The following is a 25,070-nucleotide window of genomic DNA, read 5'->3' on the forward strand; positions in this document are numbered from 1 at the left end:
ATAAGGTATAGGACCCCGTTTACCTGGTACAATGCTGGTAAAAGTGGTGATGTGAAGTACCAGAATGGTTGCATCAACATCGTTAATGGCTCCTCGACAACCATTAAGATGTTGATGAATATGGATTACGTGATCACACTTTCACTACTTGTTAGAAGAGAGAGCGTTAAAAGAGGACACATAAAAACGATAGACTACAGAGGGAGCGTTTAGCGTGGGGGTGTATATCATGCATTTTTTTCATCAACCCCCACCTTAAAGGTTTAGTAACCCCATTTAACAGTCAGGAATTTCCTTCCAAGGTTTAACACATTAACATACTGGTTTTCCTTCTGAAGAGACTTCAGTTCTCATTCACAGAAAGTCCATACTGAGTAGTAAAAGAAACCAATTTCACTCTAGCCATTCTATCTAATGTATACCAAATGTGCCACTGCTTTAGTGTTTAATACATTCATACTTGTGAATCTTGCATCGTTCTAAAAAAAAAACCTGAGGCTATGCAAATGCCTGTGTTCTATGGTTTTACAGTCTAGAAGAGAAATGGCACACCATCTTGGCCAAAGTCCACATTAACTACCAGTACAGTACGAAATCACTGGTCTGGGAGTATTCGACTCCAACTAGTTGAAGCATAGCATGAGTAGACTGAATAATGCAGATTAAAGTTCATGCTATAAGAAATTGGGTATAAATACGAATAATAAAGATTTGGCAAATGACATCCCAATCCAGCCCATTTCAGGCACACATTGCCAATAAGGAGTAGAAACAGAAACTTTGACCAATCTCTCCTCTCCTTTGTAGGATTTTCTCTATGCTGGCTGCCAGGTGTAAATGGCAGATTTGAATATGATCTATCGAAAGCCAAGATGGCTACACCCAGCTTCAGGATAAAGAGGTGTGGACTTCTACGCATTAATTATATTTTCACGCCTCACAAATACATAGTAGTTAAATATATGGATAGGTAAACATCCTAATTAAAATCCAGGGAAGCGACAGATCGCCTTAAAGAAATTAAGTTAAAGGGACACCGTAAGCACTTTAACCTTTTCCTCTCATTGAATTGGTTATAGAGCCTGAAGTCCCCTGCCCCTTAATTAAAACATTTTAGAGCATTACTAAATAAGGGTCCCTGGCAGAGATTACACAAATACTTCTAGCCATACAAACTCATATCAGCAATGGGCACTTTGATGGACTGAAAGTAGTCAGCTGACACTCTCAGCCAATCACAGCTGCCCATTGCTGCTCAGGATAATACTTCCTCATTAGCCAAAGCAGCACAGAGGGGATGGACTGCCGGCGCTCTTGTTTAGCATTATAACATTAAAAGTGGTGCAACGTTGAATGGGAGGATGGAACCATGGAACTTCAGACACTATGACCACTTAAATCAGATAAAGCAGTTAAAGTGCCTACAGTGTCCCCTTTAATATCATTATGTTAGGTATTTAAAAGACAAATAAGAACGACTTCACACTATATATTTCTTTATTCCGATCAGTGGTTGCAACATATATATGACGAGTGAGGGCGTGAATTCTGCTTGTGTGATGCTTCAAGAATGATGCTTCTACACTAGCAGAACACATGTGCACTCTCTCTCTCCTTGTCCAACAATGCTGTGCAGCAGGACTCAAGATATTTCAAACTTTGCCTGGTCAGTCTATCAGCCTGACATCAATCCACAAATAAGCGAATATGCTCTTTGGCCCTGTCAAGCCTCTAACTCCTATCCTGCAGTCCGGACAGTACATTATTTGCAATATTTCTATGATAGACTACTCCACAGTCTCTTTTGAACAGTTGGCTTGAAAACTTCAATAATGCTAGTGCTTTCTTGAACTAGCATTTCAGGGGCATTTCCTGGTTTTGCAGGTTTGTAACAAATAATTACTTTTCTCAGATTCTGAAGTCACACTAGACCACCCATGAACAGGTCACAATCTTTTTTCAGTCCAGAAGACTGGTACTTTCTTCAAATCATTTGCAGCCCTAAACATTATTTTAAACAGACGGTATCGTAGAGCCCTCACAAAACTTTAGATTACACACCTTTCATACGGATTGTCATTTACGGTGAGCCTGGAATTCCTTGATTTGTATTAATATTTAATTTTCATTGAAATAAATGGTTAAAAATATAATGAAATTTTGTTCTACACATGTTTTTCTGATTGTCAGCTTGACATCATTAAATGGGTTTAAATACAATGCAGCTGGTTTCGACAAAAATATGTACCCAGAAGGTTTGAATAATACAGTATGTTTATATATTGCCAACAACAAGAATATTTCAGTAAAATGATCAAAGTCGTCATGGCATTGAGATACTAATCTCACACAAGAAACATTGGTCTTTTTATGGTTTATTTCCCTCAATCAAGCTTGTTCAGTAACATTATTACATTTTCTATAGAACAGAGTAATGTTACAATATTCCAAACACCGTGTAAAATATTTGGGGAATAGAACAGTAAAGTACAAAGTAAAATCTCCTAAAGTTTCGATTTACTGCTCTAATACTGTTGCATGCATTGACCGATCACACTGACTGCCATCACCACACTAAAAATGTTTAAGAATGCCTTTGACCTCTGGATTTGAGTAACTGTTAACCACTGCTTTGAACCTATGATGGATTTCCTGTGGCCTTCTATATAGGTAGGAATTTACAATACAAAAGTAATACAAGCAGTAGCCAAAAAGTAAGGTATGAAGAGCGGTGACCTCGGAGGCCTAAAAGATTTGCACTCTTGCACATATACCAATAGTTTCTTCATATCTTCTTTCATTGCAATCGGTTTCCACAAACGAGTGACTATCCTTGCCTACCATAGCACATCCTTCTCCAACTGCTCCCAAGCTTGTAGACACTGAGGGCATGGTATGTGACATGAAGTCACACGAGCCCTACATCTAGATGCACAGACCAAAGAGGCCTCCCCATACATTTGAACACACGTACAACCAGTCATCCACTTCTCTTCAGATGGTTGGTTCATTTGGTGAACTAGTGACCTTGAGGTCTTCATGAATTGTATGAACAACTGCATTTACAGAAGACATATAAATGACACTACACTTCCCTTTAAACTGTTCTTGTTGCCTATTTTTTCATTACTTATATTCTTTTGTTCATGTTCAAATTTAGACCCATTTGCCTGGAGCCTGCTGATACGTTACTTTAATATTCTAAAACCTACGGGTTGTTAGAATGCCATCAAAGGTCAGATCAGATTTGACACAAATGAATGAATTTCTTGGTGATGAGTAATTTAATTGCAGTATAATGGACCTCTACAATATCTGCTGTGAGATGTGGAGTTGAGCAATGGGCTTTCAGAAAAAACAAAACATTGTGGACAACACATAGCACATTTATAGAGCTATGGCTTAAATGATCATTGCTTTACGTCTAAAGCACCAACATATCCTGATGCACTGTACAATGAGTAACAAAACATAATATTTACAAGTCACTTCTGGCAACCAAGTTTAAGCATATATAGGCACCAGGAAAAAATGTCCCTGTAGAAATGACCATGTACCAATAATGTCAAGTAAATGCCTTGAGGTTCCCACTTAGAAAGAAGCCGTCTAGAATTCGTACGATATTAAATATCATTACAATATTGCATGTGTTCTCAGTAGAAACATTACTTTATATTGTGTTCTAAATGCATTACATTTGTCTAGAATAGTAGAAATTATGAACAATAGTATTGAGAAATACAGCACCTAAAGAGATAAATAACGCAATTCTTAGAATGGAAAATGGCTTGGTTTTAAGAAAATTCCTCATTCAAATCACTGCACAGCCAGTAAATATACCTAAAATAATTCAATGTGTTTCCAAAACACAAGATAGTTGCAGTTAGACTGAAAAGATTGCATAATGCATGTGTATGAAGCACGCCAGCCATATGACAGTCTTGTGATGGAAACTAAGTCAAACATGAAAAGTATCGAACTCATAAAATTGCATTTCTTTCTCTGAAATGACAAGCAGATCTGTCGTACATGCTTGTCCTTTTCCAAATGGCATTCATATCTCATTAACTCCCCATTACAGTGTGTGCCAGATGTTAGGACATCATCTGATAAAAAGGAAGTGCTTTGGTTTTTAAGCAAGATTTGCTCAGCAGACTGGAACAAAGTGATGAGTGGACACTCATGGAGGTTCAACCACAATACCGTTTTGAACAGAATTACAAGAAATATATGCACCCACGGAGTAACACTTTTTGACATTTCTTCCTCTAAAATTGTAGATTTATAACTTTAATGTCACCAACGCTCTGATCTAACAACATTTAAAACATTTAAAATACTAAGCACATATCAGAATTGCTTAACAAGTTGTCGAGTAAAGGCAGACGGGCAGTCATTCACAGAAGTTCTATATAGCAGACCACTGAAGTTAGTGTGACACATTGAACACAAATGGAGCTAATTTAAAGAAGCAGGGGGCGGGGCCTGACCGCTGAGCCGAGAGGCAGCAGAAAAGAGGTGCTCCTGCTCCAACAGACAAATCTCCCGAATAATAAACCTACAAAGCACCCTAATCGACTCGCATAAGCACCTCAGAGAAAGGTGACACCGGGAGCTACACATAGATATCAAACATGTGGAATACAGGGCAGGAGGCACCGAAGCACCCTATGAGGTCTACTAGCATGGTCGGCGCAGGGGAGACGGCCGCTCCCCTGTTGCCTCCAACAGCCACAAGCATGAGCACGGGCCATCGTTCCCCCCGGAGGGGGTCATCCCGGTCTAAGGTGGGCACCTCCAAAGGAAGCGGCAACAACCCCAACGGAGGCAAGCTGACTCCAATGCGACGGAGAAAGCACCCGGGCCACCTGACACCTCACATGTAAGCGACATCCTGGCACGGATCAACGCTACATTTGAAGCGTTTTGGAAAAAGCTGGAAGACAGACTGAGCAACACACAGACTCAGGTTACAAGTGCACCCATGGCTCTACCCTGCAGCTCCCATCCAGACGGCTCGCTCACCCAAACCAAGCACGGCAAAAAAATGGCGCCTCAAACTGCACGCTCGACCGCCGGCGGGAACACAGGTGAGGAGACGCACACCAGCGACTAGATCCCAGCACAAGGCACAGTATACCCAATCCACAGCCCGGCACCAACGCAGATCTGCATACCCACGTCAGCAAGGCTCTTCCACACGCCGACCCGGTAAAGACCCGCCGGCAACGGCACGGAGGCGAGAACCGACATGGCACAAGCCCAAGCCGGACAAGCCACAGAGAGACCAAACCCTGATAGCCAAGCCACACTGCCTATCATCAGCACCTCCAAACCTGACATGCCCCAGGGCGGACAGTGACTATGCCCTACCGATACAGGGCATAGGGTGACTGTGGACTGTGCTAAAGGTGCTGCAGGGGCCCCATTAGCACCACAGGGCTAGAAATGTAAATATTGTCTCACTATCCTTTGTCGCCTCCTGTCTTGCCTGCACTCTGAGCCAGCTAGGTCTCTTACCTGCTTATCTAGCGCCCATGCTATTTTCTCTGAGGACATTGCCTTCTGCTCCCTCGTTTAAAGTGACAACTATTTTGTTATGTCCTTTATAACCAGGGTCTCTCAGAGGACACTCTGCTAAAGCGCCCCACTGATTTTAAACAGCATAATGCATGTATGTAGCACAACTGTAAATTACTCTGTCAGGATTAGCCAAACTTACTAAGCATACTCATATGTGGCCACATGGACCTAAGGGGGGAATCTTATCCTGCATAGTTAATGCAATCACCCAGCTTCTTACAAGCAGCATGCAACGTCTACCTATTTCGCCCTACGCTGCAAAGTTTATGCTACTGTTGCATAATACTCGACTCATCATTCTACATTACATGCCTGATTTGTTAATCCTGTTAATTCCCATATTACTTAAAACAGGCACAGTCCCAATCTTATAGATGTCCCAAGGAAATATTGATCGACTAAACACTATGCATGACCTTAATTACCTCTATTGTCTCACGTAATATACCCACACACAAGCTATTAGTAATAGAACGGACCACTCATGTTAATATAAAATTGTGCAAGTACTACCATGTACCCCACTGTTATAACTGTCATTGAAAAGTTTGTGGAATGCCGTTGGGGTACCACATACGCGTTGTTATATCTTTATGCACAACAAAAATAAAGAATTTTAAAAAAATTAAAAAAAAATAATTTAAAGAAGCATTCGTTTTGCAGTGCTATGTAAATTAACTGGCCCTTTGTTTTACTTGATAAAAGTGACGATTGTAAGAAAGTTAGTACTTTTACCAAAATCCTTAATTGCACCAACCCAGCTGTCGACCAGACAGAAAAGAGTTCACTGCTCACTTGCTTTGAATATTTGTTAAAAGTCACACTGAGCTCATCACTGGGATCAATTCTAGTCTAGGAGAAGCATTCTATTGCAGAAGCACAATGATCGCTGGGCATGCACCATAGGCTCCCAATGTTTCTCTGTGATAGGCATTGTATTGGCCCAAAGATCAGCAGAATTTATTATCTTATGGGGAACAGAGCAGGGATGAGATGATTATCTTGTCAATGGCATACAGACAACTTTTTTTTTTTTTTTTTTTTTAATTGAAACTGTGGGGGTATACACCGGAAAAAAAATAACACTCCAACCCAGACACCCAAAGGCACCCAAGACCACGTCATCTCAATGAATTGATCTGGGTGCAGTGGTCCTTTACTGTTAACCCTTTAATACAAAGCATTGCTGTTTTTGTAAAAATAGCAATGTTTACATTAAAGGGTTAGGCAGTACCCTAGTGGCTGCCTCAAAATGCGTTGGAGGCGCTGCTGTCTCTAGTGGGTTTTGAGGCAGATGGCCGAACGGATTATTATGATGAGCTTAGATTCTCAAGGAGTTAAATAACAGTGCTTTTGATAACATTGTTTATTTTTGCTATTAATATAGTCAATGTGATTATTGATGAAGCTCTGCTTACAACTGATTTGTGAAATCAATGAGAATAATAAGGTGGCTTCATTTAGCGTTCTAGTTGGGGCATTGACAAGAGCAAAATGTCATGTTATAACAAAGAACAATTACACAAATTACTTTAATTTTCTTATTTTGCGTTATTGCATGGCTGTAGATTGGCTACATTTTATTACTAATGGATTCAGTTTACTTTTGACTTTAAGTGACGTCACGTTAACCCAGGGCAGTCCACAGGAAATCCCAAATCTACCAATGCCTTAAAGCTGTAAGGAGCAGGAGATACCAGGAGATTGTATTGCAGGAGTATATCTTGTTTCAGAGGTGAAAGAAATAAAGAGGTTTATTCACTAAACTGAGGATTGTACAAAAGTGCCAAGTAAAATAGCAAGTTTTTTAGAAAAATAACTAATTCTAATTAAGCAAATTTTCTGTTACTTTCAATTATAACTCGCAATTCTCAAATCGCCAATCGACAACCACAAAGTACCAAAATAAATCATTTTTAAAAAATTTTAAGTTTTACTCTTATACACATATATATCAAAACATAACATTTAATTAATAAATAAATGCTATTCTGCTGCTAACAATCTAGCACGTGCTCTGGTAACAAGTCCAAAGATCACTTAGTGAGAGTTCTTTACTACAGTGTGCAAACACATTGCATCACAACAGAATATCCCATTGGTTAGAATTAGATTAAGTCAGTTTGATACAGGTGTTGCAATCTTTTTGCCAGAGTCTACCCCAATGTTTTGCCAGAGAGACTTTAGTAAATACATTTAGAAGTCACTTCTTTGAAATCTGCACCTTTGACTTTAAACATCCAATGTTTAACTGTTCGATTGCCAGGGAGATGGCCATTTGTATCAATGCCAACTCTAGCAAGAATTCAGTATTTTCCTACAGTTATGTCTACACTAATGTGACTTACATCAGCTCATGTAGTAACCCAGGACCCAGCAAGAGTTGTAATCACAAACACGTCATTCATTAAAACATGTTCTAGGGTTACACCAGTGAAATTCCCTGCTCAAAGCCCTAATAAGGTTCTGAGAACAGAGATAGCTTTTTATGGAAAAGTTGCTAAACTGGGAATATTTCTTTAAAGAAACACCAAGCATCAATACTGCATATACAGAATCTAGCAGAATTGTATATCTAGAGAAAACTATAAAATAACTACACCAATAGTTTTACTTATTTACATCAGCCTAAGAATGACTAAGAGAATGAATCAATGGAAAGTTTTTTGTTTTTTTTAAAAAATAAATAAAAATCACATTAGCATTGTAAATCGCTGCGGAATTTGTTGGCGCTTTATAAATAATAATAAAAATAATTGCTCTCTAAGCACAGAATTGTAGCAAAGTGCTAAATGAATTGCGAGATTTATTCTAAAATAGCCAGACTGTGACTGTAGCGGAGAATGGTTCCAAATCAGAACTTTTGGGCTCTATCTGCAATTTGGTATACAAGTCACTACTATTCACAGTTTAGTAAATTAACCCTCTTTCGGTTTATTGCAGCCATTCCAAGATGCAGAGTGTTCGAATGTAGTACACTGTGTTAAACTCTACAATTCTGCAACAATATAAAAAGTTAAACATAAGCCATACAGCTAACAGTGGACACTTTTTACAATTATGTTATTACTGTGTTAATGCCATCAGGTTTATGTTAATGAAAATAAAAATACTAACAGAAAAGTACTGTGTCAGGCTAACAAGAGGAACGTGCAGCTAAGTGCTGCTTTTATAACATTTAGGCATTTTTCCAGGATACAACAAAGATTTTCTATTTGCTGAGTTTAGCAAATGTCGCATGGCTCAATTGTTAAACTGAACAGACAAGGCAACAGACACTTTGCCATGCAACATAGTATAGTAATAGAGTAATAAAGCCTCTGTATAAACACACAGAATAATAAGGAAGGGCTAGGGGTTTTCCTGACTTGGCCACATAATAAGGGCAAGGAGCAATGCAATTATAGTATAGTGTTAAAGTAAAATAAGGCAGGCACAGCACACAGCAACACTGATTTTCCCAGAGTTGCCAGATATGACTGTGGATACAGATCTAGGACAAACAGAGCTACTGTACACAAATGGATTGTAGAACATAAGGCTATATAGTCTATATGTTCTAAGTACAGTATACATGCTGTTTGGTCATATCCAGGAAAGGAGGTATTCAGCATTTACAAAGGTGATGGATGACTTTGGCCAAAGTTTGGATAATAGTGCCCAACAGCTGGAGTGAGACACACACACACACACACACTTTTTTTTAATGACTTGGGGAAAGTCTGAACTAACTAGAAATCCTTCCACCACCTGAACAGCCATATGTTACACTTTGCCATCATCTGAGTCTGACCCCACAGTGATCTTAAACCAGCATGGATTGTCCTGCTTTTTTGTGTGTGTGTGGAAGTTTTACAAATACTTGCAGTCTTTAAAGAATGGGTCAATTTAGAATATGATGTTATGATGGCACTGAATATTTATGCTAAAGATGTTAACTGAAGAATAATGCTTGTAAAATGTCCATACAAAACTACACAAAGGATAGGAAGTTTTAAAAACACAAAGCAATATCCATGCAATACAGTATAGCTCCTCCTGTACAGTGAAATAGAACTTCTCAGATTCAGAACCCCAGATGCCCTGGGAGCACAGTCTGTGCATCAAATAAAGCTGCAAAAAAAGTGCAATCACTTACTTTAGCTCATTTTCTGAACAGCCTTAGAAATCCACTGTAACAAGATACCCAGCGGGACAGCAGCCTAGCGTAGTCCTATTCTATGAGACAGCACTGCATTTGTTCATTTGAACACAGAAAAATAGGCTGACACAAAACCACTTTGAAATTCCATAGATAGAACCCTCCCAGATCACTCAGCTCAGCCCCCCTCATTAGAATAGAGGGAGCTGACAGGATTCGTGCAATATGGAACAGACTAAAAGTACAAGGTTTGAACTGTAAAGATAACAGTAATAACAGAATGCGCGCTCCTGTTATTCATCAACCTTATGTGAGTGTGACAGTAGGAAATAAGCAGTTTGTACCAACATTTAATAAATATATATAAAATCAGTTATTTGATTTGTATTTTGTTCTTGCTTTTTAACACTACAAAACTAAGAACACTAAAAATATATATTCTGACTATTTACATAGTTTTCATATTTCCCCACATACTGTTTTTTTCCCCCCTCTTTCGCGCCTCCACTAACCCTCAATTTTTAATGTAACCCTTTTTATTCTAAAATGGACATTCAGCAAAATAATATATTTATAGGTTTAACAAATTTACAATGAATTGTAGTTAAAGGAAAACTATAACTTTGGGAATTCAAACCTGTGCATACATAGCTAACCCCTCCTCCTCCCACCATAAAATATATTTTTATAAATTAAGTTTTACTTACCCTTTTCCAGGGCAAAGTCTCCCATTATATCACAGAGAAGGCATGGCCTCCTCAGCTCATGTCCTAGACCTATCCAATGCTCCTCAAAGCATTCAAAATTCCTCATAGGAAGGCATTGAATCATTGCAGTGGAAGCGCCTCTAGTGGCTGCAATCAGGCCCGGACTGGCCATCGGGCAAATGCCCGGTGGGCCGCGATGGTCATGGGGCCGAGGCCGGCAGGGGAGATCACAGGATCTACCCTGCCGGCCCCTGCAGGGCCAGCGCTATCCGAGCGCCGGCCCCGCTGTGTGCCTCCATGGGCCGGTGGGGAGATCACAGATCTCCCTCACCGGCCCACAGGCACTGTTACAGGCGGCCGGTGCTGGGGAGTGAGGCAGGCAGGAAGAGAGAACACCGGCGGAGCTCTAGCCAGCAGCTCCGCCGGGTCCTCTCGCGAGGTCTGAGCGTTGCCGCGGTTACCGCGGCAACGCTTAGATCTCGCAAGATCACCACTGGACCACCAGGGATCAGGCAGAACGGCACCCTCCATGACACCAGGCACCGCCCTATGGAAACCCGGCTTCCCACCCCCTCCCAGGCTAAAGGTAAGAAGGGAGGGGGTGGGATACATCATTTTAGTTTTTATAATAATAACAATAATAAAAAAAAAAACATATTTATTCAATAATTGTGCAATATACACACACACTAAGAGCACTCACACACAGCACACTCATACTAACATCACCATCAGACACAGACAGCACACACAGCACCCTCAGACACACACACAGCACCCTCAGACACACACACACTGCACCCTCAGACACAGACACACAGCACCTTCAGACACACACACACAGCACCTTCACTCACACACAGCACCTTCACTCACACACAGCACCTTCACTCACACAGCACCCTCAGACACACACACCGCCTTCAGTCACACAACACACTTACACACAGCACACTCTCACACATATACAACACACACACACGTATGTATAATATATAAAATAACACTCAGTAAGTTAACAGACAAAAAAAATAGAAACATAGAATGTGACAGTAGATAAGAACACCCTCACACACACACAGCACCCCTCTTACACACACACTACAATCCTCACACACACACACACAGCACACCCAACACACTGCGCCCTTCACACATACAATACGTCCAAATATATATATATATATATATATGTGTTTGGACGTATTGTATGTGTGAAGGGTGCAGTGTGTTGGGTGTGCTGTGCGTATGTGTGAAGGGTGCAGCATGCATAATATTATTATTATTGCCATTTATATAGCACCAACAAATTCTGTAGCGCTTTACAATATTATATACTACAGCACCACTACACACATTATGCTCCAGATGCATGCTAGATCCCTTACCCCATTTACACTCTAAATCCTCTATACAAACACACACACAATCTCCTATATACACTCTGGGTCCTTTACACACAAGATCCCCTACACACACTGCACCACCTACACACACTACATTCCTGACATACAAACTCTGGATCCCCTATGCACACACTACATTCCTTGTAAGCAAACACATACTACATTCTCTAAACACACTCTTTACAACCCCTACACACACTACAGCCCGTATGCACACACTCGCTACATCCGTTATACATACTATGCCCCCTATAAAAACTCTCGCTACAGCCCCTAGCCCCACATATTACACCACAAACACAAATTAAATTGACCTATTTACACAATACCACACCACAATCAACTTACTCAACACACACGCAATCCCACAAGCAGGCTCCAAACACATGCACCATACGCTTTTCTGGCCCTTTTGTCCTCTGGTATCCCACTTATGGAGACACCAGAGACAAGTTAAAAGCAAACACAGCGCAAGCTTGTTATTAAATTTGCTTGCACTGTGCAGAACAAATACAGGGCCTTTTTCTAATGCTAGAGCTCCTCAGCGGGGCTCTGCGCATTGCACTAATATGCTCACTTTGAGAGGGGGTGTGCTTGTCATTAGTGATGACAAAACATACCCTCTCTGGCCCCGCCCCTTTCTCAGGGGGCCGCTGTGATTGGAAAATGCCCGGGCCGAATTTTTTTCCCAGTCCGGCCCTGGCTGCAATACTGTAATACTGATAGCCATTAGAGGTGGGCTTAAAGGGACATTATAGTCACCAGAACCAATACATCTTAATGTCACAGGGCAGGGGCGCTGCCGATTGGCTAGAGTGGTCAGCTGACGCTGGATTGGCTGCGATCATAAAGATTGATGATCCTATGGGAAAGTATTGGGTTGGCTGAGATTGTCAATTTTGAAGATCTCAGTCAAGGAGGTGGAGTGAGGGGCGGAGCTAGACACAGCAGACCTGTGCAGCGATGGAATAAAGGTATGTTTTAATCCTTTTGAATGAGGGCAAGTTTGGGCCACCCGCATAAAATGTGTTTTTAACAATATAGTGTCAAGAATACACATTTTTATTGCTCACACTAAAGTTTTTCTTTAAGAGATAGGAGTCTAGACACCTAGGCAGTTAGTAGGAGACTATAGTGCTAGGAATACATGTTTGTATTCCAAACGCCATAGTGTTCTTTTTAATACACTGGCATACTGACCATGTCTATGTAATGTAAAGAGAGACCCTATAAGCTCCATGAGAAATAATACAATTATAGGTATTTTTACACTAGTTCAGTGGTTGTCACATTATGTTCCTGGTGCTTAATGTCAAAGTGTTTACATGATTAATGTAATCCATTATGTTTTCATTTAGTGGTGGACACTGGTTCACACCAGTTAGGGTTAATGGTGTTGCTTAAGTTAACAAATTAACATCAGAATTAACCAACCAACCTAGTCCCATCCGTATTCTCCCCATTTTGTGCCATTGGCCACCCTCTATATATCTCCATTAAATGTTTAAGTCAAATAACTGGCAATTAACCATTATCATCCCAGTTAATGCAACTGTAAGACAAGCTGATATAAAAGGTGAATACCACAAATTCAGAGAAAGCTTAGCAAACTAGAAACATTTGGCTTCTCTTACCCCTTATCTCAGGCAGCACCCTTTGGTGAAAGGCTAATCAAATAGAGATCTGTTAAAGCAAGCTCCAGTTTACGTAAGAAAAATACAACAAGGTTACTTAATGTTTTAAAAGTACTTATTTGTGTTTGTGTTTTAAAACAAAGGATAATTGTTGATTTTGTAGTACACCTGATTTTCCATGTTAGACAATACGCCTGCTACAGCATCACTCCAAAAAGCACTTAGCACGATGCAAACACATGACATGCAAAAAACAAAGTTACCCCTATGTCTTCAACTTCAGAGAGAAAGTAGTGAGCACAAAACACAATCTTATTCACTAATCTCCAGTTTTAAGTAAATTATATCCCGGCTGCAAAGCCTAGGCCAAAATAGCTCATCAGGAATAAAATCTCCGAACCATTTCTAGTCACAGCGTGACTTGTACCTGCCCTTCATACGTTTGTATTATTTATGTAATAAATGGGCTTCGGTGCAATGTCATCATCAATAATATGATACTGCTTAATTTTCTATCCATCCATCCCTCCCTCCCTCCCGGTGTAGGTACCAGGTACAGGTCAATGACAGGAGCTGCAACAGCAGCTGCGGGCTGCTCTACTACAGTGTGGATTCCCATTCACAAGTGCTGGGAGGAAGTGATCTGAGATCACTTCCTCTACGTGCTGCAATGCATAAATTGAGGATTGTCCTTCACCACCTTTTCGTACTAGCAGATATCTGAAGTTTCACTGGGACTCCTTATAGGCCAGAGATTGATTGGCCCTAGCAGCCTTGAGTGCAGTGCAAAGACACCTCGAGTGCCGTGGATGGCACACGTGCCATAGGTTGCCTACCCTTGGCTCTAAACCGATAATACACTTAGAAAGGACAACCCAAACATGATAACAATGTATGCTACTTGCCAACGTTCTGTTGCAAGTTGTCCACTGACCCTCTGCACAGAATAACCAGAACAAGAATTGCAGATAATGGTAAAAATGTGTGCAATAATTAGCAGACCACTTCACTTCCTAACTTTGGAGGACAACTGCAAATATTTGGGCATACAATAGAGGAAATATAAAGTGTGTTCCTACTGTATAAATCCTACCTTTCCAGACAGGATCGTTAACAGCTATTATTGAATGGACGTGCGCTTTGGTTGCATGCGCACATTGTTGTACAAATATGTTTGACAGTTCCACTCACAAAACTATGAATGGCTGCTATCAATTTCAATTTATCCTAAGTGATGAGTGGAATTACAGTCAAGTGCTTAACTGCATATCATGAAAAGTCCAGGCACAACTGAATAAAATGAGAGAGTTGTGAATGACTGAGACACCTCCTGGCAGTAGTGGAAATGATTTATAGTTAGAAAAATAAAAATATGGCATTATCTGCCTAGGGATGATGTGTTATCAGAGTCAGTAGACATTTAAAAAAAAAAAGTTTGGATTCTCATTTTGGAGAAGTAAGATATTCAAGGCAACAGTTAATTCAAGAAGAAATCTGATTGCCAATTTGAAGTCTAGAAGGATTGCCTTTCCTTTTTCCGGCACTACTGGAAATTGCAAATTAGGGTTATCACATTCTTTTCTTGATAAACAGCAGAACAGAGATGTAAGAAAAATTGAAAGTTACGAAGTAACCATAGAAACGCTCATTTAAGATTAGGCCCAGTGTTCACAAAAAAAAAACAAAAAAACCCAGATGATTGAAAATTTGGAAAATACTGCCCGATCTGAAAGTTCACACAAACTGTATCCAATTTAAATTAAATGTACATAAATATTATTCAGCGTCTGAATATTTTTCTGAAGTGTATATTTCCTCAAAGATTAATGTGTTGTTAACTTCTTCATAATGGAACCTTTTCTAAAATTCTTTGCTTTCGTAACTGAGGCCTTTTTGGTAGTTTTGTTACCTGCCTGACTCATGACGAGTCTGGTAATGGATGGGTATCACAATTGGTGAGAACCACGACTTAGAGGGTAAGTTGGGTGACGTATGTGGTATGGCTCCCGTTACAAAAGGAGTTCAAATAGTCTGTGTAAATCAGATAAATGAAAATAGAGGAATATATTGCACTCTTGAGAATCTCCAAAGTAATGAACAAAGATAATCCTCGTAGTTTCTTACTTTACTTGTGTGAAAAGATAATGGAAATACACCAGGAGATAAACAAAATGATGTACAAGGAAAATAAATCCAAAGTATTAGTTTTAATGTGTAATAAAATACTTTGTCTTGTTCAAAATGACAATTTCCATTTACACAAGTGGTCAGCAGTAGGTCATAAGGTCACTGAAAATATCCTACCATAGCCCTATCCCGTGGCCATACTCCTTAAAATGATAGCAGTCCTCTTTTGGAAATTAGAATGTTTGGTGGCATGAAACGCCATACCAAATATAACCAGAACTGTAGACATTTGAATTTTAGACACAAACAAAAACGAATTATTCAACATTTGAATTCAGTCTATATAAAACCAGACTGCTGTTCAGTAATGAGGTTAGCGAAGACAAGTAATTGGGGCAGGCTGGTTAATAGTGAAAATGTGGTTTTTCTTTAATACTGAAATTGCAATTCTTGAAGATCTAAAAATGTCATTGCTACTTATTGTTCTTGGTTGGATTTGTGAGGGGTAATCAGCGCTCGAGCAATGAATTCATTCAATACATCTTAATGAGAGGAGTTTATAATAACAATAAAATGATAAAACATCTACTTCAGACACAAGGGAACCTTAGAAAAGTCCTTTGCGTGATATACTGGAGATTCGGTTTCTTTGTTTGTCGCAGAGGTATTTATGATGGGATTCTTTGTGTCTTTTATCTCTTACCATTTGGGGACTGGATAGTGTTTGTCACAGGCTTTTTCTGTGTGTGACCTCTGTCAGTGTCCTGCTATCTGCCAAATTCCTTTCCCCATTACATCTTTCACAGTCACTTTAAATCCCTTTACAGAAAGACATTTGTCAGTCAATAACCGTATGGGTCAAGGGAATAATGTACCCTAATGGCCACATTGGGATTGCAACATTTTATACGAAGAATTGGTGATGCTACATTAGAATTGCAGCATTTTATACAAAGAATGTATTCTTCAATGTTAATTAAATGCTTGCTGAGTCCACGTAGCCCTGAAAGCTGGAACTTTAATGCTCTTAAAAAGCATTACTATACATCATCTCAAGCAGGGCATTGTATGGTTATGATTGACGTGCTGCCACTCTATACCCATTTTAAGACTCGTTTACAAACTTATTGGTGAATAGCAGTCAATTAACAATGGTGGCTATTTATCAACAGGCTTAAAACTTGGTGGCTATTTTTTAAGATGCGGGTTGCCAATAATATCTGCTCGCAAAGATTCCGGCCAGTCACGGATTAGCCACTTGTTGGTAAAACTCAGAAACTCGTGCTGTGTACGTTGTCACTATAGCAACCACACTTTGCTGTTTCACACACTTTGCTGTGATTGGCCCTTGCAGGAGATAGCGACAGTTTATACAATGTATTTAACAGTGCCTTTGTGATATGCTAGATACGTAGAAGACAACAAGTACAGGGTGCGCCAAGAACAAAGTGAATAAATAAAATAAATACTAGAAAAAAAAACAGGCAAATTAAAGTCTAATGTCTATGTAATTCACAGGTATATTCTTCAGACATTCTCGGGGTCAAATCCGTATCAGCATGTAACTTAAAGGAGTATGGCCACAGACAACACTGAGGTTAAGAAATGCCAACTCACATTTATGGGAGCTATAACCAGCTCGAGTTAAAACAGCATACAGTGGTATTTAAACTCCCCACATGAAGGATATTCCTCTGACGATATTTGCAGTGCAGGTCATATAAAATAAAAACACAAGAGAAGGCCCACAGTGCTCTCTATATTAAAAAAGTCCTGGATAAAATATTAGATGTACTTACAATTTACAGAGCAGACAAACTGCTCTGTGTAAAGCGCTTGGGTGGAACATCTTCATGCTAGATATGTGTCTCTGGAATTCTTGAGATTCATTTCTGCAATGCTACTTCATGTACTTTAATAATATAAATTATATATATATATATATATTTTATCATTTGTCTGGCATTTTCCTTTATTTTATTGCTTTATTATTTGGTTTAACATGCACCGATATATTTTAGGTTTTCAGTACAATGCCATATATTTATTGAGCATTTTTCCTATGCGATGCATAGGGATTCTGCGGTTGTTAACCTACTTGAATCAGACCAGAGGATGGCGTTAATTAGTTTTGGGGTTAGCTACAATAATAAAGAATAGCAAAAGGAAATCTGTCCATAAGTAGAGGTTAGCGGCTCTCACAGAGAATAATAACAGGAGCCATGATCCACTACCTAGCGGCTGTGTTTCAATAGTGGTAGCTAGGACTCCTAGACACTACTTGTGAAATGTTGCTGTTGACAAACACCGGCGATAGGCATGGCAGCTAGCCTGTATAAAGTAGCGGCAGGATTGCACGCAAGCTCTACCTTACTTGCTCGTTAAACTACTGGGGTATTGCTCATATCTATTTCAATAAATGTTGCAGTGTGAAACAACTTTATTTGCCACCAGGAGTTTGTTAAAAAAAAATTGAAATAAACACACACACAAAGTTATAGTAGTAAACAGGGAGAAAAAGTTGACTAGGATAGGGTGAAATAAACTGGTAGGGATTGGGTATTACCTTTACCTGCTGATATTATTTCCCAATATGTGAGATATCCCTTCTACTTCAGTGACAAGTCAAAAATCAACCAAAATTACTTTGAGTTCTCTGTGTATTCTCCTCTTACAAAGATAATAATGAAAGATGACCTAATTATTAATAAAAGGAAGGCAAAAGATTAAGAGTCTTTAAAAGGAATAATCTGGTCACCATTTATATTATTATTGGTATTTATATATCACAAACTTATTCCGCAGCGCTTTACTATATTATAAAGGGGGAGATTCAACAATAAATGAGACAATAACAAAATGTTACAGGAACAATAGGCTGATGGGGACCCTGCTCAAACGAGCATACAATCTACTTTTTTTTTTTTTTTTTTATGAATGGGGAGCTACTGATTGGCTTAAAGCATCAGTCGACCCCTCTAGCCAATCAGCAGAGCCCCAACCTGGCAGCGCTCCGCGCTTCATGTGACTCAGTTTCAGAAGCCCGATGCTGACTGGGGGACCTGAAGATCGGTACTGGAAGCAGGCTTTGGGGTTAAACCAATCAAGATGGAGCATTGGGCACTTAAAGCGTATGCGTTGCAGCTCTGCGCTCCTATTGGAAGATATTTGTGAGAACGGAGTTTGACTCAGTACTCACAGTGAAAGTGCGTCTAGTGACTGTCCAGTAGACATTTAACCCAGTAGACATTTAACACCATTTAACCCTGCAATGTAAGCACTACTGTAACTACTAAATGACAATGCTTTACATTGCAGGTTAAAACTAAAGGACCACAGCACCCAGACCACTTATGATGTAATCTTTGAGCCCTCAGTGGTCCTTTAAGCCCAAGGGTCCATTTTATTGCACCTCCCACTTAAATTGACTTAAAGGGACACTATAGTCACCCAGACCACTTCAGCTCAATGAAGTGGTCTGGGTGCCAGGTCCCTCTGGTTTTATCCAAAGACACTGCTATGTTTACATAGCAGGGTTAATCCAACCTCTAGTGGCTGTCTTCCTGACAGCCGCTAGAGGCGCTTCTCCGACGCCTGATGTGAAATCCGCATCCAGTGTGCAGAACGTCCATAGGAAAGCATTGAAAAATGCTTTCCTATGGACTGTGAGAATGCGCACACGTGCATTCCGCTCCACTCGGGAGCCGACGTCGGCGGGGAAGGAGAGGTCACCAGCGCTAAGGAAGCCCGGCGCTGGATTAAGGTAAGTGGTTAAAGGGCTTTTAACCCCTTCAGCGCCACGGAAGGGGGGACCCTGAGGGTTCCCCAAGGATGATATAGTGTCAGGAAAACGGGTTTGTTTTCCTGACACTATAGTGATCCTTTAAGCCTGACCTTATACCATGCTTTATGTCCAATTGTATACTTTACCATGTTCTGTAAATCACACTATGACACCAAATCTTTTATTCAATTCATATTATATAAAACTATAATTATAAAACCATACCTGCTGTATTGGCTGCACATCAAGTTGCATTAACCTCACACTGTGCTTTATTAACCCAACACATTGTATTAACAATTTACCAGCAGTATTAAAGCAAATCTGTCCCTTTTGGGGGATATTTGCATATTTTTGCAAAAGCCCCTCAAACTGATTGATACAGAGTGGGTTTAGTGGCTGTGGGTTGCAGGAGAGTTTTACTTACCTCAGCCACCACAATCTTCATTTGATTGAACTAATTAAGGAATTATTTATTTTATACCGTGTGCCCCAACATCTCATCACAGGACAAATATATTTAGAATTAAAATCCAGTACAAAAATTTTCCTTTTTTTTGTATCACTGCTAGTGGTTTGACTTAATTTTATGTGCCACATACACACCCCAAATAACAGTTGTTTTTTTTTTTATTATTATTATTATTTTTAATTATTATTATTATTAAACAAAACAGGAGGGATGCAGATGATTAAATGATTAAATTAGGTGTCAAAATAAAGATTACTTAAAAACTAAATTTTGCTTAAAACGTTATTTTCTCCTAATAATTTTCAATGAAAGGTGAGCATGGTCATAATTCTACTCCCAGCAGATAAGAGGGATTGAACTTTACCTGCCAACAATTGGAGGTAAATAGGTAGGATGGGCAGCAACAACAAGCAGGCTTGCCCATGAATTGGCCTAGTCAATCAAAAATGAGGCATGTCAGCCTGTCTGGCTGGCCACATTCAGGGCAGACAATGCTCAGAAGATCCTAAGCAATCTAATAACGTCCAGAGAGCCTTGAGGGTACGCTGTGCAGCACAGGTGCATGTAGTGATGCGGTCATCCTGCATTGTTTGGGGACATTTCCCAGAAATCAGAGAATTAATGGGATGGTGGGACGGAATCCTAAATTCAGGATAGTCAAGCTACATCCCTCTTCTTACAGATGCTCGTCACCTTTCCTGTTATGTTGCTAGGAACAGCTAATAAAGTCACACATTCTGTGAAAAGAGTAGATGTCTTGTGGAGAGACTGAATAGCTAATCTCCTGTCCAGAGGCTATAGACCCACAGCCAGTCAGACCAGGTCAGCCTGAACACTGTAACCTGATGTATTGCTCCTGTGGTCCTTGGTGCCAAAGGTGAAGGATAGATGATGTAGCAGGACAGGCCTAGATTCCAAGTTGAGGACCTGTCAATGCTATTCCTGCTATACGCCAAACGTGGAAGTGTTGGGAGGTACAGTATATGGAACTGCTGTCTAAGCTGATGGCAGATTTGATGGTAACCCCAATTCAGTTTTATGAGTGGAGATGTCAGACATTCATGTGTGGCATAGTGCCTCTGGTCCTTGCACAATAAGCTTTATATGTGCGAATGTAAGAGCTTGTGTTCAGTGTGCACACTTTATACAAGTACTTGGATAAGTAGGTGGAAATAGAAGGTTCTTCCTTTGATGTCTCTCCACAAGGGGAGGTCATATTACTGAACCAATTCCTGCAAATTGCTGCAGTCACAATAAACAATTATATACAGTAAGACAGTGGCAACGGCATCCTTGCATTATAACTTGTACAAAAAAATAAAGTCAAGGTGTCTACAATTTATTGTTAATTTTTATTATTTTATCTGTGTGCAGTGATTCGGACATTCATTTTGAATAGGATAGTAAACCATCCCATGGTTTTTAGTAGCAGTAATCAAGTACATTACGCAAAGAAACATTATATTGTAGTTTGTCTTTCTACAAAATGGAGTCAAACACAGAATAGAATAGACCTCCATGCTGAATCCAGCCACTACAGTGATCGTATTAAGAGTACACAGATATGCACTTCCAATGATAAAACACTATAAATATTTCCTTGACAGCCTACACAGTGATTCCAGGTGTTTTCTTTTAAATACAGTCACCTCAAATTGATCTGTGATGTACTGACCTCCCACACACAATCTCTGTCAAACAGTTTGACAAAATCTGTGTCTCAACTGACACACAAAGCAATTGACAGACTATGAATTCTGGGGGGGTGAATTTGAGGGCCGGCCATCAAAACATCTAGGCAGTATGGAAAACAAATCCAGTTTGAATAATTTTGCTAAATGTTATGTATGTTAAGATACATCATTTAACACACATCAAACTAGCCGAAGCCACATAAACAAAACAATAAAATGGAGTAGGGGAGTGACTTACGTGGTTTATGTGTACATAGCGGTCTATTTTAAGATTCTGAGACAAAAACAAATCATAATTATATTTTCAGATTAACCTATCTCCATTCCAACGTAGAACAGAACAGATGATCACAGAAAGTAGTACTACATCGGAGTAATTCCACTTAATCCTGACTTCAAATACATTTACCTTACATAGAAAAATATTTGAAAGGCTATATTGTCAGATCTTTTCGTTTTAAACCACCATATGAGAATTATTTTATTTAATCCTCGTTGAATATTTTTCCATATTAATTCATTGGGTAGCGGAGGTTTTTATTGTTTTGTTTTATATTTTGGGGATTGGTGTGAAGGGATGGAGAGGGGCTCTAGTGTTGTGGCGGATAAGAGGGAGGAGAGTAAGAGAGGAGGGTGTGGATAGAAAGGAGTAGGGATATAGGAGTAGGAGAAGAGGAGCCCCTGGTAGAGGTTTATTTGGACAGGGTCTCTCAGATCCATAACCCAAATTTTTTTATTAGTGTGCCCATCCAACTATTGGAAGCAATTAAGTGTGCAGTGTGTGCCCTTGGCACAGATCGCAGCATACAAAGCATCAAGTGCCAGTCGGTACCTTACTGCAGGAAGTCGATGAAGCAGAAGGCGGCCCAGGAGGCTCAATACGCCATGGAGACCAGTGAAGAGTCTGCCTAGAGTTCCTCTGCAAGTTGGGAAGAGCAACATTGTGATTGTAAAAGTTTGTATTTTGTATGATGATGAACTCATAAAATATTATGTTATCTCTTTGAGGATCTGACAAAGAAGAGCATAAGGATGAGATGGAGCCAGTATAGACCAAGAGGGGACTCTTAAGGAAGAGGAGAAGATGGACAACCCTTGAATTTAGAAAATGCAGCCAGCTGATCACAGTTCACATTCTCCTCCTACACAGTCTAAATACTTTGAAGAGAGGAAGCAATCCTGGCACCTTCCCAGAGTCATAGGCAGTGTGCAAGATTGAGGCCCCCTCGTAGAGCCCCGGGCTCTATTTCTGTGAATGGCGTGTGTTGTGTATATGTGAATGTGTGTGCAGTAGCTGAGTGTTGTGTGTTTGCTGAATTTTGTGTGTAGGTGAGTTTGAATGAGGATTGTGTGTGTGTATTTCGCCTCCCTCCCCCCGTCCCTTTGAGTGCCTTCCCTGGTGGTCTAGTGGAGGGTGAGTTGAATCCCCAGTGTTCTGGTGGGGGAGCTCCATCGACTGTACCAATATCGGGTACAAACCACTTTAAGAGTGTCCTTGCTATTCTTGTACTCAGTCAATGACACTGAGTGACTGCTGTGCTGCTCAGAGTTATTGATAAGTACTTGGGAGGATCGTGATGGTGCTCTTAAAGTGGTCTTTACCGAATATTGGTACAGACCACAATGCCCCCTCAATGACGTGAGTGAGCACAGGGGTCGTACAGGGAAACCTTCTGATCTCCCTACTGGCTCGAGGAGAGCCCACTCAGAGTCAGAGCTCCAGGCCCAGACAGGGGGCCTCCTTGCTCCTGTTTATACCCAGGCACTAGGCAAACGCCTTGGTTGAATAATGAGTAATGTGGCACCATAACCACTACTGTGCACTATACTGGTTACAGTGCTTGGAGTGTTCCTTAAAGATTCCCATTTTTGAGAGCCACAATTGCCTTGACACTAACTACACCTGGCAAGAATGGGTGACTTTTTCAAATCTAAACACGTACATTATTTTGTCACATTTTAATTGTAGTAACTTGACACCATTTTAATTACTTTAATAATTTGATAAAATTGTCTGGAGATCTCCAAAGCACTTGGATTACTTATCAAGAGGATGTGTAAAATCTGAAGGGTACATTAATACAATATATGGTTTAAAATAACTTGTAATGTGTAGTATGTTGTAATTATGGCAACCAGCGGATAAGGAAGTCTACAGTTATTTTATTTTTTTATGCACAGTATCTTTGCATTATGTTAAGATGTCAGAAGCTTTTAGAGCTGCAGATTCCTGTAACAATGACATGTACATCTGCTTGAAATTAAATAAAAACAAGGTTACTGGATGCAAAGATGTGTCTGGTACATTTACGTAAAGGCAGAGCGTGATTATGTTTATTTAAAGGGGCATTCCAAGCACAAGGACAATGTTATGTTCTGAGTTTTGATTATGATTTAAGTAGACCCTCTGTCTTGTCTCTCCACACAGGTTTGTTTATTTTTGTAAAATAAAACCATAAATACATTGCTGCAGTTTGAACCCCAACCTCTTACTCATTTACAAGTACAGACCAAAAGTAACTATACCAGTCTGAAATTATGGCAAGGGAACTACCAAAAAAATAAAAAAAAAATATCAATACCGGATATGTCCCAGATATCCCTGCACACAACATCAGACATTAATTTGAGATGAATGGTGGATAGGTGCACATACGAGTAAGCTGAAGTATCAGTTTGAGCTTACATATTCCGCCATGGAACTTTCTGTGCACATTTCAAGATTTAATGATGATCATGTATTAATGGACAGATACACTGGCGGACTGCCAACATCTCTGTAAGCGGGCAGTGTGATTTTATGCCAGGGGCTTAGTTGTTTATTGGTGTGATAACTCATGCCGAGTGACACTTCACTTTTCTTGACCTGACAACTGTCATGTTGCATGCATAATTTTTTCCAGTGTTGTCCACGAGCATCAATTAGGCACACCTGAAAAGGACATTAAAAAGTTGGTGTTACTTCCCCTAAAAGCCCACTCCTGGTTTATCTCTCTGGTGTGTTAACTCATTGATCCTGCTTTCTGTGTTTCTGTTTACTTGACCATTCTTTGACTGCTGCTCAAACCATCCCTCGGGGTATTTACAGATTATCCTACCTTCTGAAGTACTTGCTCATCCGTTTATGAGTTTTCATTACTGCGGTCAGACATTTCGAGATGGGAGCTCTAGATGTTTAGCACAAAGGAGAAGGACAAAAATCACAAGGGCAAATCTGTGGGCATAGTCTAGGCCAAACATCCAAGTTAGAAAATAGATCAAAAGCGAACAACACAACTCAGCAGCCATGGTCAAAGGACAAAGCCATGGGCCATAAGATTAAGTTTAGGGTAGGTAAAGTAATTCTACACTATACAAAACAAAGGGCAACTGAACAACTTGCTCAGATAATTCAGTGCTTTTGAATAGGGTGCCTGTTTAGGCCACACACTCAACTTTGTACGTTGCCCCCAACTCAAAGCCTGAGCCACAAGTGCACCAATCCGAATGCAGAATCTGGTCACACCTCCTGCAATGACTAGG

At 40.0% G+C, this 25,070-nt stretch overlaps 1 protein-coding gene across 2 annotated transcripts in view; it reads right to left on the minus strand.

Annotated features, from left to right (window-relative positions):
* Positions 1-25,070, minus strand: part of SORBS1 (sorbin and SH3 domain containing 1) — a 317,838-nt gene that overhangs the window by 185,083 nt on the left and 107,685 nt on the right. Inside the window, exon 1 of one of the 2 annotated variants that reach the window (XM_063434301.1) lies at positions 9,722-9,853. The exons of the other annotated variant lie outside the window; for it this stretch is intronic. The gene's annotated coding sequence lies outside the window, so the exon portion shown is untranslated. Of the gene's footprint in view, positions 1-9,721; positions 9,854-25,070 lie in introns of those variants that run through there. 2 annotated transcript variants of the gene reach the window in all.

Source organism: Pelobates fuscus, chromosome 10 (assembly GCF_036172605.1).
Source record: "Pelobates fuscus isolate aPelFus1 chromosome 10, aPelFus1.pri, whole genome shotgun sequence".
NCBI lineage: Eukaryota > Metazoa > Chordata > Amphibia > Anura > Pelobatidae > Pelobates > Pelobates fuscus.